Below are 17,670 nucleotides of genomic sequence, written 5' to 3'. Positions count from 1 at the left end.
CTTAAGCCTTACAATAGTCCAATGAGAAATGGATGATCTCCTTAATGAAAGAAGAAACAAAGGCTCAGAGAGCTGAGGGGATTCCCCCAAGGTCATATAACCTACAAATGGCCAGGATAGTGCTGATGCAGGCCTGTCTGCCTCCCAACGCTGCCCAAGCTCAATCAACCCCCACCACTTCTGCTTTTGCAATAATAGCCTTATACCACATATTCTACCAGTTACTTTATGAAAGAAAGTCAAGTAAACTTTAGCCATATCCTAAGCCATAATAGGTAGCTCTTGTTCAAAATACCCTGTAAATCAGGTGATGTAGGATCAGAAATGCACCCACAACTGTTACAGGTGGTGTGCTAGGCTTGTTTTGGGGAACTCAGCCTAGGAATATGAGCGAAGAGACAACTCATAAACCAAAGCAAAGCAAATCACTGGCACGCAGGGGGCCTGAGCAATTCAGAGTCAGATGCAACTAGAGTGTGCGGCCACCTGACCTGCTGGTTTCCCAGTGTGCTTAGTGGATCCATGATGTTGGGTCCAGAAAGGAAATGCAGAAGCCCTCCCTTCCTGCCTCCCACACTCTGTGGGTCAAGTATTTATGAAAAACACAGCAGTGGACTGGACACCAGCAGAGATGCAAAGAGGGAAAAATAGTTCTCCCTTCTCAAGGCAGGTTGGCAAACATCAATATTTTGCAGTTGGGGGGTGTGGGAGGAGTGTGTGTGCATGCCCAGAATTTAAAGACAAACAGATGAGAGACGAAATGATTCCAGCAGAAAGACCAATAAATATTCACGTCTACAATGTACACTGAACTTCAGTCTAGGCAACATAGCAAGGCTCTGTCTCTACAAAAAATTTAAAAATTAGCCGGGTGTGGTGGCATGTGCCTATAGTGTCAGCTACCCAGGAGGCCGAGATGGGAGGATCACTTGAGCCCAGCTTAAAATTACAACAAAGTGTGATCATATCACTGCACTCCAGCTTGGGCATCAGAGCAAGGCCCTATCTCTAAAATAAAACAAGATAAGACGTTTACATAAAAATCAATGTATGAAAATCCAAAATAAAATGTTAGCAAATAAACCCCACTAAGGCTTAAAAAAAGACCTAGGTCATTGATTACATAACGTTGCAGGGCCGAAGCAGTTCCACTGGTGAGTGTGTATGCGGCAACCCAGTCCCAATGCCACTCACTCAGCTCCCTTAGCCCCCATGACAGTGGCCCAGATGCCGCCTGAACATGGACTCCGCCGGCCAAGATATCAACTTGAATTCTCCTAACAAAGGTCTGCTGTCTGACTCCATGACTGATGTCCCTGTCGATACAGGTGTGGCTGCCCAGACTCCTGCTGTTGAGGGTCTGACAGAGGCTGAGGAGGAGCTCAGGGCTGAGCTGACCAAGGTGGAAGAGGAAATTGTTACTCTACGCCAGGTCCTGGCAGCCAAGGAGAGGCACTGCAGAGAGCACAGGGGAGGCTGGGCCTCTCTACCCTGGGGGGGTTGAAACAGAACCTGTCCAGGAGCTGCCATGATGTGCAGGTCTCTAATGCCTACAAGAAGACTCAGGAAACTCTTTGACAGGCAGAAGACTTCGGCTGCCCTGTCCACAGTGAGCTCTGCCATCAACAGGAAGCTTGGAGACAATGAGGAACCCTGCAAACTTCAAGTCGTTTGAGGACCGAGTTGGGACCATAAAGTCTAAGGTTATGGGCCAGGCACAGTGGCTCATGCCTGTAATCCCAGCACTTTGGGAGGCCGAGGCGTGTGCATCCCCTGAGGTCAGGAGTTTGAGACCAGCCTGACCAGTATGGTGAAACCCTGTCTCTAAAAATAAAGTCTAAGGTTGTGGGTGACAGAACGGTAGTGGCAATCTCCCTTCCTTAGTGGGGAATGGTGACAAGCCCCTGTCGGATCCCACAACTTTTTAAGCGTGAGGTTGCTTTGCCCACCACAGAGCACACGCAACACACCCTCAGCATTGCAGCCACAGCTCTGCGCAGTGGAGCAGCCAGCCAGGCAGATGAGCAGAGCTGGCTTGGAGGACAGTCCTGCCCATCCACAGGGAGATACGGCTGCTGCATTCACATGAATTAGAGAACACAGTCCTGTATGCAGATGTTTTACACTAAAGTTTGTAGATGAAGCAGATCACTGTGCTGTCTTTCCTAGGGGTGCAGGAAGTGGACAGGGCAGGCGATTTGAGAGTATTGAGCCAAAGCCCAGACTCCCTTTGTGAATCTTGTTAGCACATTCAGAATGTTGAAGGATTAAAGAGTACTAAGCATAAAATCAGTGGCATTTTCTGACCTCTTCCTCCTCCGCCTTTCCTGACTCACAAAAGGAATGCAATCACCCAGCAAGTCCTACCTGTTCCACAATTTTTTAACCTCAAAATGCTGAACAAGGAAACTGTCCATTTTCTGAGACCCACCAGAAAGGAAACTGATCATCAGCAGCTGCCTAATTGTTCCATTAATCTAGCCTTAATGGAAGCAAATTCATTATTTTTTAAATGCAGTGGACTTTCCAAAAATTAAAATTAGGCAAAGCAGAAAAAAAATAACTAAACCAAGTGAGACCTGTACAATGTGAAAAGGATGGCTCAAACTTGGAACATCTTTCCATTTATATTAATATGTTAAAAATCATAATCATCATAGACGTTGAAAAGGCATTTGACTAAATTTAATACAAAATTTATAAAAGAACCACATCAAATTAGAAAGAGGGATATCTCCTTAAATTACACACAATAAAGGAAATTACACCCAGACACACACCCATCAAAGCCAAAGCCCAGCATCATTTGTAAGGGATGGAAGCAATAGAAGCTTCCATCAACCTTCCAAACAAAAGAATGCCCTCTGTTACCACTATTATTTTGGAGGCCCTAGCTGATGAAACTAGGCAAGGAGGAAAGTAAGACATTAAAGAAAAAGGCAGGAGGTGAAAGAATTATATTTACTCTGAAAAATGAGGCAGACAGATTTTGCTAAGAAGTTAGATACAAAAGTAACATACTAAACAGCCTTCCTTTTTCTTAATTTTTATACTATAAAGATGGGGCCAGGCACAGCTCATGCCTGTAATTCCAGCACTTTGGGAGACCAAGGCAGGCAGATTGCTTGAGGCCAGAAGTTTGATAGCAGCCTGGCCAACATGGCAAAACCCTGACTCTACTAATAACAACAATTAGCCAGGTGTGGTGACACACACCTGTCATACCAGGTACTCAGGAGGATGAGGCATGAGAATTGCTTGAACCTAGGAGATGGAGGTTGCAGTGAGCCAGGACTGCACTACTGCACTCCAGCCTGGGCGACAGAGAAAGACCCTGTCTCAAAAAAAACAAAATAAAACAAAAAAAGAGACAGGATCTTACTTTGCTGCCCAGTCTGGTCTCAAACTCCTGGGCTCAAGCAATCCTTCTGCCTCAGTCTCCCAAAGTGCTAGGATTACAGGCCTGAGCCACCAAGCCTGGCCTCAGACAGTCTTCCTATGTACAGACAAGCAATTAGAAAAGAGAAGAAAATATCCCACTTGCAACAGCACACCCCAAAAAACAAAACTCTCAGAAATAAATGTGCTAAAATATGTACACACAATCCATATGAAGAAATCTTTCAATGATACCATTTGAATGCAAAGAAAACCACACTGCACATGTTATCGAGAAACATTCAACCTTAAAAAGATGTCACAGCCAGATATGGTGGCTCACACCTGTAATCCCAGCACTTCGGAAGGTCGAGGTGGGTAGATCATGAGGTCAGGAGTTTGAGACCAGGCTGAGCAGCATGACAAAACCCTGTCTCTACTAAAAATACAAAAAAATTAGCCAGGCATGGTGGCATGCATCTGTAGTCTCAGCTACTCAAGAGGCTGAGGCAGAATTGCTTGAACCTGGCAGGCAGAGGCTGCAGTGAGCTGAGCTTGCACTACTCCACTCCAGGCTGGGTGACAGAGCAAGACTTCATCTCAGAAAACAAACAAAAAAATGATGTCATTATCAGTATCAAGTGGGAGTGTGTGAAAGTGGAGCCTTCACACATGCTGGGGGAACATAAGATGGCATGGCCATTCCAAAAGAGGGTTTGGCAGTTTCTTAAAAGGTAAATGTAAATTTACCTTATGGAGCCGGATGCAGTGGCTGAGGCCTGTAATCCCAGCATTTTGGGTAGATAGATCACCTGAAGTCAGGAGTTAGAGACCAAGTTTGGCCAACATGGTGAAACCCCATCTCTTCTAAAAATACAAAAAAAATAGACCAATGCGGTGGTGGGCACCTGTAATCCCAGCTACATGGGAGGCTGAAGCAGGAGAATCGCTTGAAACTGGAAGGCGAAGGTTGCAGTGAGCTGAGATCACACCACTGCACTCCAGCCTGGGTGACAGAACAAGACTCTGTCTCAAAAAACAAGCAAAGAACATTAGTTAGGTGTGGTGGTGCATGCCTGTAATCCCAGCTACTTGGGTGGCTGGGGAAGAAGAATCACTTGAACCCGGGAGGTGTAGGTTGCAGTGAGTCAAGATCATGCCACTGCACTCCAGCTTGGGCAACTGAGTGAGACTGTCTCCAAACAAATAAATAAATAAAAATAAAGTGTCAACATCGGTGGCTCTTTGTATACTCACAGAACAGTGCAAGCATCACCACAATCAATTTTAGAACATTTTCATTTCCCCAAAACGGAACCCGATTATCCTTAGTCATCACCACTCCCAATTCTTCCTTCCACCCCCAGCACTAGGTAACCAGTAATCTGCTCCCTATCTCTCTGGATTTTCCCATTCTGGACATTTCATATAAATGGGATCATATAATATGTGGCCCTTGGTGACTGACTGTTTTGACTTGGCATAAAGTATGAGGCTCACCCACATGTGGCCCCTGTCTGTGCTTCATTCCTTTTCACTGCCTTATTGCCCAAGTGGTGTCATAAGCTCTGCAGGTGAACTGTGAAAAATTAAGGTGTGTGTTGTAATCCCTAGAACAATTGCTAAAGAAAGCATATATAACTAAAAACAGAGCAAAAAGATACAGCCAAAAAGCCACTAGAGATGAAAGGATACATGAAGAATCACTCCATCCAAAAGAAGGCAAGAGAGGAGGAACAAAAAACAAGAGAAATAGGTCAGGTCCACTGGCTATTAAAAATACAAAAAAGGAAAAAAATTAGCCAGGCACTGTGGCGTGCACCTGTAATCCCAGCTACTTGGGAGGCTGAGGCAGGAGAATCACTTGAATCCAGGAGGCGGAGGTTGCAGTGAGCCAAGATTATGCCACTGCACTCCAGCCTGGCTGACAGAGCAAGACTGTCTCAAAAAGAAAAAAAAAGAAAAACAGAACACAAATGGCATACATAAGTGCTGGGATTACAGGCGTGAGCCACCTCGCCTGGCCAGGTCAATTTTCCGTACTAGAAGCATAAAACAGGTATAATCCAAAATCACAGATATATCAAAAATTTTAAAACACTGTTGGAGGCCAGATGCAGTGGCTCATGAGTGTAATCTCAATACCTTGGCAGGCTGAGGTAGGAGGATCACTTGAGATCAAGAGTTCAAGACCATCCTGGCCAACACAGCGAGACCTCGTATCTCTAAAACATTTTTTAATGATACTGGAAAATGCTAACTTGGGTAGTGACAGTTTCAATGCATCATTGCCTGGCCTTCTGGGTTTTACTCTGAACCTTGTGACAGATGATTTAAGTCATGTGTCCAAGCTCAGGGACTTCCTGTTGCACAGAGATGATGCTCCCTGGAGCACCCCGCTCCAATACCTCTCCCTTCAACTTGTCCCAGTGTATCACATTCAACCCAGACTAGGGAAAGCCCCACTCATGTCATCAGCCCTGCCTAGGTCAACAGCCTAGAAAAGATCCCCATCAACCCCCACAAAGGGCAGGGTGACTCAGTTCACCCACATGGTTCAGGCCAGCTGCCTGCCTTGCACTCTCTCCAGACCTGGGCCAGTGTACAAACTGCATAGCCAGGGCCCCATGCTCAGAAGGGTCCTTAACGCTTGCTTGAATGCTCTGCTGCTTGAATCTTTTTTTTTCTTTTTGAGATAGTCTTTTTCGTTTTGAGATAGCCTTGCACTGTCACCCAGACTGAAGTGCAATGGCGAGATCTCGGCTCACCGCAACCTACACCTCCCTGGTTCAAGCAATTCTGCCTCAGCCTCCCGAGTAGCTGGGATTACAGGTGCCCATCACCACGCCCAGCTAATTTTTTTATTTTTAGTAGAGATGGGATTTCACCGTGTTGGCCAGGCTGGTCTTGAGCTCCTGACCTCGTGATCTGCCTGCCTTGTCCTCCCAAAGTGCTGGGATTACAGGTGTAAGCCACTACACCCGGCCCACTTGAATCTTAATTTTTGAAAATTATTTTCATTTTATGCTGATCCCTGCAAATTAAGTAGCTGTTCCTACTTCAGAGGCACTTAATGAAGGTTCTTGGGTGGCTGGAGTAGGCCGGGGTTTAAAGTAAGCGGCTGGCCAGGCACGGAGCCCCTCCAGCAGGGAGACCTTTCCCTTGTTCTGAAGTAACCCTCTCAAAGCCATTTCCTAATGGAGCCTGAAACAGCCTGGTGACCTGCCCTCAACTGTTTTAATCACTGGCTGTTCCCCTCTTCAAGAGCAGGTGCATTTCATATAAGTGCATAATTAATACTAACAAGAGGGACCATGCCCATGGGCTGGGGTCCTGTCATGGGCATTCTGTGTTCAGGGTCCCTGGGAGGCAGAGGACCCAGATCTGTCCTTAGAGTATGACTATAGATCACTCTAGAGTGGCCTGTCCTGAGCAGGACATGACCCAGCAACCCTTTTGGTCAATGCTGGAACGTCTCCCAGGCATGAGCAACAGGATGGTTGGCAGCGGGCCACCTGTGCCTCAGTGGCTCTGGTGGTTCAAAGCCACAACCCAGACAACTCGCCCTGGGCTCCAACCAGCCTGGCTAACTGAGGACAGCCATTCCCAGCTGCACTCAGGCATGTGAAAGACCCTTCCTTTCCCGTGAAGCCTCTTGCTGGGTTTCAGGAAGGAAGTGGAAACAGTAAGGGGAAACCACAAACCCTTATAACTAATAGCATCACCTCTTGGTCCATGGGAGTGGGGGGAGGGTGGCTTCTGTGTTGAATTTCAACCTGAAGCCACCCTGGTGGGGGTAGGAGCAATGCCATCATTTGCTCCAACTCACAAACAACATCACATCAGCTCCCACATCTTCTCACAAGAGACGAAGCCAGGGACTGAGACTGGCTAGCAAAGCCAGGACCGGGACCGACCCAGCCTCTCTGACTTGGGAGCCTTAGGGCAGGCTGTTGGTGTCTGTGGATCCCGGCCTAGTGTAGCCTGTGTGATCAGCTGGGGCTGAGGTTCCCTCTGCTGACAGAGCTTTCCCCCTTAAAGACACTGGTGGGGCCATGGCCCCGACAGATCATCTGTCCCTGGGAATATCCTTTTCCAGAGAACTCCAATGAGGAAGAGAAAGTGGGTCCACTGACTGCCGTGTCTCTGAAAATAACTTTGTAAAACTACCTAAGGACCCAACACTGTGCTTATAATCAAACAGTTCGGGACCTCTCAGCTCTGAGAGCATCAACATGGGCCATCTCCTTTTCCTGTTTGAGTCTTAAACTCTGCCTCTGGAACCTTGTTTCAAAGGCTAAGTTTCCAGCCAGAACAAGGGCCCACGCTCTGCTCTCCCAACCCCATGCCCCTGCCATAGCCAGGAAGGCTGAGGACATACAGGGTCTTTGCTCCCCTAGACAGAGCTGGTCATGACTGAAGACCCCTTAGAGGTCCTTTGTCCTTTTTTGTCACTGTGCTTACCACCTTGGAAGCTGATTATGCTCCTTAAACCTTCTGGGAACACTTAAGGCCCCCAGCACTGCAAAAAGGATTAAGTCAACTGAGACGAGACATGTTTTTCCAATTAGTTATAAACCACCCAAGTTGGAGTTTTTGCAAAATTGGCCGGTTGCTTTCCCATTACCCAAGATTCCTCATTCTTTCTTTCTGCATAAATAACTTCACAAGGTTTTCAAGTCAATTTGGTACTAAAGGCCCATGACCATGGAATAAACAGGATGCTCACAACAAAATGCTAAAGCCAAAATCTCCTCTTCCATGTGCCATGCTATGAGAAAGGAGATGGAAAGTAACTTCCACCTACCAAACTTCCCTACCTCAGGCTTCCTAAGACACACATCAACAGGGCAACGACATTTGTGTTGGGATACGCATTTTACTATATACGTGCATCTTTAAAAAGATTTTTCCTGGCCAGGCGTGGTGGCTCATGCCTGTAATCCCAGCACTTTGGGAGGCCGAGGCGGGTAGATCACAAGGTCAAGAGATCAATACCAACCTGGCCAACATGGTGAAACCCCCATCTCTACTAAAAAATACAAAAATTAGCTGGGCATGGTGGTGCATGCCTGTAGTCCCAGCTACTTGGGAAGCTGAGGCAGGAGAATCTCTTGAAGCCGGGAAGCAGAGGTTGCAGTGAGCCGGGATCATGCCACTGTACTCCGGCCTGGCAACAGAGCGAGACTCCATCTCAAAAAAAAAAAAAAAAAAAAAAATTTACCCACTGACATTTACTTCTCATGTCAAGTTGGGGCCTGCCACCAAACTGGGGAGACCAAGATCCCAGAGCCAATGTGCTCACTCTCCTTCAAGGACCACAACACCAGCCAGAGAGGTGGAGAATGTGGTAAAGGCAGAAAAAACACAATCTCACACCTAGGAAGACAGAAGAGGTTCTCACAATGGGCAGGGCAGACCTGGGAGTAGGTGACTCATAATAGCAGGAATAAATATTACAGCCAGTGCATCAACACACAGGAGGAATTTAACAAAGCTGTTCTTTTTTTTGTGATGGAGTCTTGCTTTGTCACCCAGGCTGAAGGGCAGTGGTGCGATCTCAGCTCACTGCAACCTCCATCTCCTAGGTTCAAGCTACTCTCCTTCCTCAGCCTCTTAAGTAGCTGGGATTACAGGCATGCACCACCATGCCTGGCTAATTTTTTGTATTTTTAGTAGAGACAGAATTTCTCCATGTTGGTCAGGCTGGTCTCAAACTCCCGACCTCAGGTGATCCGCCTGCCTTGGCCTCCCGAAGTGCTGGGATTACAGGTGTGAGCCATTGCGCACAGCCAACATATTTGATTTTTTAAGCAACTGAGTTTGTGGCAGTTCATTATGCAGCATTACTAGCTCTGACCAAAGGTCTCAAGCACCAACCCCGGCAGTCATACCTATGGAAAATGCCAAGTCATCACATCCCTCTCCAGGCCTCCAAGAGATCTCCTGTGGTCCCATCAGTCTCCCAAAGGCCCTTTAGGGCACTGTCACTACTCCACTGTCCGTGGCAGGAGCCACGTGAGGGCAGAGAGGAGCGGCTGTGGAATTTGAAGCTTCTAAGTCCTGGCCTCCCAGGGCCTAAGGTGTCTTACCCAGGTGTGCTATTAATGTGATGTATCGCTTGACGTTAACCTTGGCTGGCTGGCTGGCTGGCTGGCTGGCTGGGGCAGTCTGTCAAGTTTTGCCACTGTAAAGTTACTCTTTTATCCCCCTTTCCATTCTGGAAGAAGTCACTGTGCATAGCCCACACTGATGGAGGAGGCATCCTAAACTTTTATTTACTGAGTTTGGCAACTCTGCCTGTCACACCAGCACATTCCAAGTACTCCATAGCTCCATGAGGCTGCCAACAATCACATTAGACAGCACAGCTCTACTCTCAAACATCAAGGAAAAGCAAGTACCCACACACCAGTCACTCAGGTACCACTGTACTATTGTTTACTTAACAGTTTTCTGTAAAAAGTCTCACTTTTTTTTTTTATGGAATCACTCTGTCACCCAGGTTGGAGTGCAATGGAGTGATTTCGGCTCACTGCAACCTCCGCCTCCCAGGTTCAAGCTACTCTCCTGCCTCAGCCTCCCGAGTAGCTGGGATTATAGGCACACACCACCACACCTGGCTAATTTTTGCATTTTTAGTAGAGATGGGTTTTCACCATGTTGGCCAGGCTGGTCTTGAACACCTGACCTCAGGTGATCCGCCCACTTTGGCTTCCCAAAGTGCTGAGATTACAGGTGTGAGCCACTGCACCCAGTCACAGGGTTTTTTTAAGAAGGGAACTTGATATCACTACCTTGCAATGGCCCAGTATCAAGGATGGCCCTGGACGTCCAAGAGGTAGAGCAGCTCTATTCCTCCAAATGGGCTTTTTCCAGCCTTCCTTTCTTCTCCTCCTCAGAAGCCTGAGGCATGTGGGAACCCCTTGGTCCTGATCCTCTGGGCTCCAGGGTCCCCACTCGAGGGAATCTTCACCAGTTCACAACCAGCGTCACAGGAAGCTCTGACCCCTCTGTGCCCCAGGTGTCTCTGGGCCAGAAAGCTGTAGATCTGTGGCTGCCAAACTTGGTTGATAATGAAACTCACCGGAGAGCTTTCTAAAAGCTTAGACTTTCTTGATCCACCAGCACGTGGATCCTAATTAAAGATATGGGTAGGGACCGGGTTAAAAACAGCCCAGGTGGAGCTGATAATTAACTACGTGCAGGAGTCCTACACACAGGACAACCAGGCTTAGCTGTGCTCTGGGAAAACTTTCACCTGCAAGTAATGCACAGCTGTCCGATGGAAGATCCAGGGCAGGCTCTGACTCCAATTCTCTTTCTTTTTTCTTTTTTGAGACAGTCTCACTCTGTGGCTGAAGCTGGAGTGCAGGGTCACAATCTAGGCTCACTGCAAGCTCCACCTCCTGGGTTCAACTGATTCTCCTGCTTCATCCTCATGAGTAGCTGGAACCACAGGCGTGTACCACCACGTCTGGCTAATTTTTGTATTTTTAGTAGAGACAGGGTTTTGCCATGTTGGGCAGGCTGATCATGAACTCCTGGTTTCAGGATATTGCCCGCCTCGGCCACCCAAAGTGCTGGGATGACAGGTGTGAACCACTGCACGTGGCCTGACTCACTTTCTAAAATGAGCAGTGCCCATGGAAGGAAAGTGTCTAGCTTGGCCTTCTCCCAAGCTCACAGGATATGAAATTAGGTGCCGACAGACCCTTTGGAGAAACTCCTTTCCTGTCCTGTGTGACCAGGAGGAAAGGAGGCTTAGTGGTCTGGTATTTCTGGGTGTACGGCCTCATTGTTTCTTCCTTATTTTTCTTGCCCATATCACATCTCAGGTGCCTTGGATCAGGGACAGAACTAGATTGTACCCCTCTGGGTGGCCACTCACTAAACCTTAGGACCAGGTAACTGGTTTAGCAAGTTCCAGGTTCACAGAGGGAGAGGAACTGCTCAGGATGGGTCATCCCCAGAGTCTCCCCCATGCCAGATTGAGGTGATTTAGGTGACGAGATTTAGAGCAGATTTTGGAATCTCGAGTTGATGTTATAATGAGATGAGGCCTTGGGGCAGGGTGAATGTATTTTGTATTTGGGATAACACACATCTTTGGGGTCTAGAGGGCTGACTAGGTAGGCAGACTGTCTCTCCTCACACAACAATGTCCATGCCCTAATCCCCAAAACCTCTGGATGTGCAAAAGGGTCTTTGCAGGTGGGATTAGCAAGGGGTTTGAGATGGGGAGATTGGCCTGGAAACCCAGGTGAGCCCAATCTAACCACACACGTTCTTAAAAGCACAGGACTTTCTCGGGTTTAAACAGGAACGATAAGGAGGAATGGGAGGTCCAAGAAGTCACCAGGCCGCACAGGGAGCAACCATGTGTCTCTTTCACCTCATGTATCCCCAGAGCCTGGAACCCAGCAGGTGCTTGGCCACAGAAAGGCCAATAAAGTGAACTTTTGTGGTTTCTTTTTGTTTTTGAGACAGAGTTTTGCTCTTGTTGCCCAAGCTGGAGTGCAATGGTGCAGTCTTGGCTCACTGCAACCTCTGCCTTCCAGGTTCAAGCGATCCTCCTGTCTCAGCCTCTCCAGTAGCATGAGCCACCATGCCTGGATAATGTTTTTGTATTTTTAGTGGAAATGGGGTTTCACCATGTTAGCCAGGCTGGTCTCGAACTCCTGACCTCAGCTGATCTGCCCGCCTTAGCCTCCCATGTGCTGGGATTACAGGCGTGAGCCACGAAAGTGAACTTTTAAGCACTGGATTCCAGCTAACAGCCATGTGGGTGAATTATTTAACCTCTCTGACCCCACATCATCCTGTTTCTATGGATATCAGAAGTAAGGGCAGTGAAATAACCCACCCGAGGTCATCCAACGGATGAACAGTAGGACTGGCCCCATTGCAAGCCTCTCAGAACCCATCTGGTTGCCAAATCCAGCACCCCCCCACCCCCACCTCAGCTTGGCCATAATGGGCAGAACTCCTGAGTAGACAGGGGTGAATGAAGCTTCTCATAGCCCGTTTCCTTCCTTTGCTTCATTCTGTGCCTTTGTTTTCTGGCAACTGGTTGTCATCCCATTTCCTGAGCACAGACCAGCAGGGGGCGCCAGTGCCTGTGCAGAGACAATCAGCTCCCAGAGCTGCCCTGCGGAAGAGCTGCCATAGGGAAGGGCCTGGTCCTGGCCACCCGCAACAACAGAGTGTCCTTAATGACGAGGGGCACCTACTGGTTCATAACCTGGCTCTGCAGCTGGACAGAGCCCCTGGACAAAGGACTTCATCTCCATGGTGGCAGTTTTCACAGCTGTGAAAGAGGACAGGGGAAACAGGTCTCCCAGGGGTACTGGGACAGTAAAATGAAGCAACTCATGATACGGCTTCCAGCACAGTCCCTGGCACTTAATTCTTAGTTGAACTTCCATTCTTTTTGTTTTGTTTTGTTTTTTTGAGACAGAGCCTTGCTCTGTAGCACAGGCTGGAGTGCAGTGGTGTGGTCTCAGCTCATTGCAACCTCCGTCTCCTGGGTTCAAACGATTCTCCTGCGTCAGCCTCCCAAGTAGCTGGGATTACATGTGCCCCCACCCCACGTCTGGCTAATTTTTGCATTTTTAGTAGAGACAGGTTTCCCCATGTCGGCCAGGCTGGTCTTCAACTCCTGACCCCAGGTGATCTGCCTGCCTCGGCCTACCAAAGTGCTGTGGTTACAGGCATGAGCCACTGAGCCCAGCTGAATTTGCATTCTTTATGAAGAGACATTTAGTCAATCTCAAGGGACTCCCTCATTTCAGATTCTGCCCAAACCACATGAATCATTTTTTGGACTTGGCTGTCTCGCTCCTTTTCCTCCACGTTTTTATGTCTGTACCAAGTCTTCCCTCTGTACTTAAAGGGCACTCCCCAACAGTCTAGCCATCATCTTCAGGCCCACTATAAACTATACAGGGGGCCCAATTCAAAAGGCTCTCCTAAGCAGGGGGCTCCTTTCATTTGGAAACTGCTACAGGCCAAGTGTAAATTCAAGACACTGTGCCTTTGCTTGTATATTTCCACTGTCTTCCAGCCTAAAACCCAGCCAGTCCTAACATTGACTGACTGCCCATGTATGTTACATAAGACCCCATGCTGGGCAGGGATACTGAGATAAGACACAGTCACACATCACTGAAAGCACCTCCAACAGAGACAGAGATAGCAACAGATGATTTCAGAAGGACCTATGTGCCTGTCTACAGAGACCCACTCTCAGGAGGGGAAACCTAATTCAGTTCCCAAGAACCTACCAGGTATCACCCTTCGAAGGAAGAACTGTCTCCACTTCACAGACTGACTTTCAAAGCCAAAGTCAGACAGGAACGAGCAGGACCAGGACTAGACCCCAGGGATGGCTTACATCACTATCTCCCTATTGCAAGGAGGCAGAAGCCACTTGAAGATGTCCTTTTGCATGAGCTCCAAAGTATCTACTAAAAGTAGGTCATTATGGCTGAAAATGAATTTTTCCCCTTGTCCTTGCAGCTGCTCTATAAGTTTGGGCTGTAGTCTGATGTTCAGCAACACCAGCCCTAGCCAACTGCTGACCAACAGATCGCAGAGTTGTGACCCTTGGAATTGGAAGGCATTCTACACACCGTGTCTCTTCCAGGTGATTTTTCTTGTCAACCATTAAACCACACAGCAGCAGGCCAAGTGGCAGCTTCTGCAGCGGCTCTATCCTCTGACAGATCACAAACTCCTTACATCTAAACTATATTTATATTTTGATGCAATTAAAGCTTTCATTTGTTATGCATATTGACACCAAGATTTATGCTTTGTCCATGTATTTTGGTTTCCTATTTTTATGCATCCCCAGACTTGACATGGGTACTATGAACATATTCCATATGAACCAATTACAAAAGACCTGTAGTCCAGATAGAGATTAGCTACATTTCTTGTTTTAAGAACAACTTGTTAATGTTATGTAATTATAAATTTTTGAATAGACATGCTTTATACATAAGAACATACATATACATATATAAGCTATATAATATTTTATAATAAATTTACAAGAGATATGCAAGACAATGCCTGATTATTGTGTAATAAGCTCCTTTCTCTTTCCCCTTCTTTCTCTAAAAAGAAAAAAAAAAAACAATACTATAAAAAAAAGCTAAATTACTCACTATCCAATGGCATTTGGCAATTCCTTAAAATCATCTGTCTTCTTAAATCTAAAAAATGTTCACACCCGGAATATTCAAAAGAATGTGCTACGAGTAATAACAAAGGAGGTGGTCAAGAGACTCTTTTGTGCCCTGGAGCATTGGTTTTTTAGAATGCAACATTTAGGGCAGAGAGGACCACGCTTACTTTTGGCACATAAGTTAAATCTCGCCTATCACTTTACGGTTGCCCCTCACATATACCCTTTGGTTTACCTCCCATACCCAAGTTTAACTCTGCATACCACCTTCCCCAAAGAGTCTCAGTTTTCTCAACTGTTTGCAGCTCTAGTTGTGTACTGTGGCAGGACCTCATCTTGTAACCACAGTTCCTCAAAAAGAGCTTCATTGTTTGACTTCTGCCCCCGAGCTTGTCTACCTACTGCAGTGTTTATTCTTGCATTTAGTTCATGGGAACATGCTTTCTTTTTATAAATCAGTATAAAGTATCATGTGTGAGTTTAGGGAAAACATAGTTTTATGTAGTACCATATACAGATGACATACCATTAGCTAGACCAGAGTTATATAAGAACAATATGTTGTTATGTTTTATTCCCAAGTATGAAGAAAGCTCATGTGAGATTATTCTCTGCACTCTAGCATTTTATCATTTTCACCTTTAACACATCATCTTGTCCTAATTCTTTTTTTTCCCATGTCCAATTTCTGAAGTGAAATTTCAAACCAAATATATATACATATATACATGTACATATACATACATATATATGCATAGATCATAATTCAGAAACTGTCTTTGTCATAAACTTATGGTTTAGCCGGAACAAAAGCTCAATAAATTCACCCACTTTGAAGATTAACTATTTCATCACATGTAACCAGTGAATAAGGAATATGAAAATGAATGAGGTTCATTTTCATCACAAATACTATAACCTCAAAAATAAAAGTTTACCCTATTTGTCACTAGAATTATGCAAATACACAAAATACAAAGTATCCACACCCATTATTGAATATAATATATGTCAAATTACTGGTGGATATTTTTCTTCCTCTTGCTTAATCAGCTGTATGCTGAGAAATTTATACATTGGGCACATAACAAATGATTGCCATCTGGGTATTGCCAACATACCAAATTTCTTTTATCTCTTCAGAAAGGTCAGTGTGCAGTTGTCTAATCATATTGATGTTCCGATGGTCATTAACATATGTTATGTAATCTTTCTGTGCTTTTCTTAACGGGATCAGATTCTATACCATACAAGTCACAGAATTTCAAAAAGCTATTGTGAGGGTAAAGCTAAAGACAACAAAAGAATGAGTCATTAGTCATCGGGTTTTGTTTTGTTTTTTCCACCTATGTGTATCATATTCTAAAATGAATTAAGGTGGGCAATTACCAGATGAAACTCTGAGCTCATGTTCTCACACTGTCTGAAGGCCTGAATTTTCACAAGGGATGGTCTGTTATTTTGTCAGGATCTTTGGAGACACATTCAAGACTAATATTTAGTTAGCATAAATACCAAATGCCCAATAATAAAACACTTTATCCATTTATTTTAGTCACAAGCCTCTTTAATCTAAATGATTATTACATTATGTTTCATACATCTTCTGTAAAGATCAAACTGAGCCAATGTCTCTAAAGAGGAAAATAAAATTTTAGCACTATAAAAAAAATCTTTAAGGTCAGGTTTATATTCCTATTATGAATTTAAAAATATTTCTTTGCTTTAAGCAATGTTGCCTCCTTGAAATCATTATTGTCTTCAAAAAAAGTAAAATAATTTTCTATTTTCTAGTTTGTAGAAGAGAAAAGTTAATATTTTCAGAGAATTGTTTAACAAAAAGATACTAAACTGTACTAATTTAACAAATCATTCTCCATTAGACTGGAACTACACAGGAGATTGCAATTAGAAAATGTCTTCATAGCCATTTGTCCACATTAGCCTTAGCTCAGCCTATGGTCAGATTTTATCCTTCTCGTATGTTAAACTGACGATCAACCATCGTTGAAGGTAAAATGAATAGTAATGGGCACCTTCTGACCACAGGACACCTAGACATGCTGTTTCTTCCACAGGGAATACCTTCCCTTTTTTTTTTTTTTTTTTTTTTTAGCGCAATCTATAGTCCTTAGCTTGCTTTTCACTTCCTCCTGGAAGGCTTCTCTGACCACCCTGACTAGGTCAGTAACTCACTTCCCCATTAGATGCTCTCATAGCATCTATTTTGCATCCTATATCAAAATAAAGTTTAAATTGTAATATTAGTGAAAGCCTGAAGGGAACTATCTATTTACAAAATATGTGATTTTTTATTTTTCCCAATTTAAAGTTCCTCATCTGTAACATGGGCACTTTTTTCTCTACAGCATGCTGAGTGCCATTTTATTTTAGCTGAAGCTGCAGTCAAGTTGGAGGAAAATATGATCGTAAGAGTAGACAGCCCAAAGCTATAGGCCTGGGAAATTATGGGAAGAGAATGAAAAAGGCAGGGAGCCCCAGTTCTCCTCTATAAGCTTTAGCTGGAAGTGTGGTAGATGAATTAAGGGGCAGACGCTCGTCCAAGTCATGTTTGGAGCATGAAAGAGGCAATTATCTCTCCGTTTGCCCCTTACCAACAGGGAGGTTTGCTAATCTATTGTTCTACTGTGTAGCCTCATTAGACAGAGGGAGGGCAGAGATTAACTTTCCCAATTCTCTATTAGTTCCCAGGCGGCAGGACCCCTTGATTCCTGTATAACACAGGGGACCCTGTGAAGGAGGCTGTGTTGAGAACAGGCAGCCCTAGAGGGTGTTGGCATGGGGAGGAAAGAAGCCACCCTGCTTCAGAGGCTGTGCAGTAGACCTCTTAGATCAAGGTTTGGATGAGGCATGTGGCAGAGATTCAGAAGGTCCACAGCACTGGCAAGAGCCCAGGTGAGGCTGCAGCAGAGGCAATGCCAGGCCCTGACACAACTAGAAGATCTGGACCAGTGGATCACAAACTGAGCTCCACTAGCCCCAGGCATCAGCCACTCATGCCAGAAGGGCAGGATGTGGCCAGCACTCAAGAGACACCACTGAGGACACTAGAGGACACTCTGGAGGTCAGTGAAATC

The 17,670-nt window shown here is 45.6% G+C and overlaps 1 pseudogene; it reads left to right on the top strand.

Moving 5' to 3' along the window:
* Positions 1-1,240: 1,240 nt before the first annotated feature.
* On the top strand, positions 1,241-1,928 carry LOC105707614 (tumor protein D54-like; annotated as a pseudogene).
* The last annotated feature ends 15,742 nt before the right edge of the window (positions 1,929-17,670 follow it).

This window comes from Aotus nancymaae, unplaced genomic scaffold (genome assembly GCF_030222135.1).
Source record: "Aotus nancymaae isolate 86718 unplaced genomic scaffold, 86718_ANA_hifiasm-v0.15.2.pri h1tg000014l, whole genome shotgun sequence".
In the NCBI taxonomy this organism is placed as follows: Eukaryota; Metazoa; Chordata; class Mammalia; order Primates; family Aotidae; genus Aotus; species Aotus nancymaae.
The sequence above is the reverse complement of the archived record's forward strand: the minus strand, read 5'-3'. Positions and strand labels throughout refer to the sequence as shown.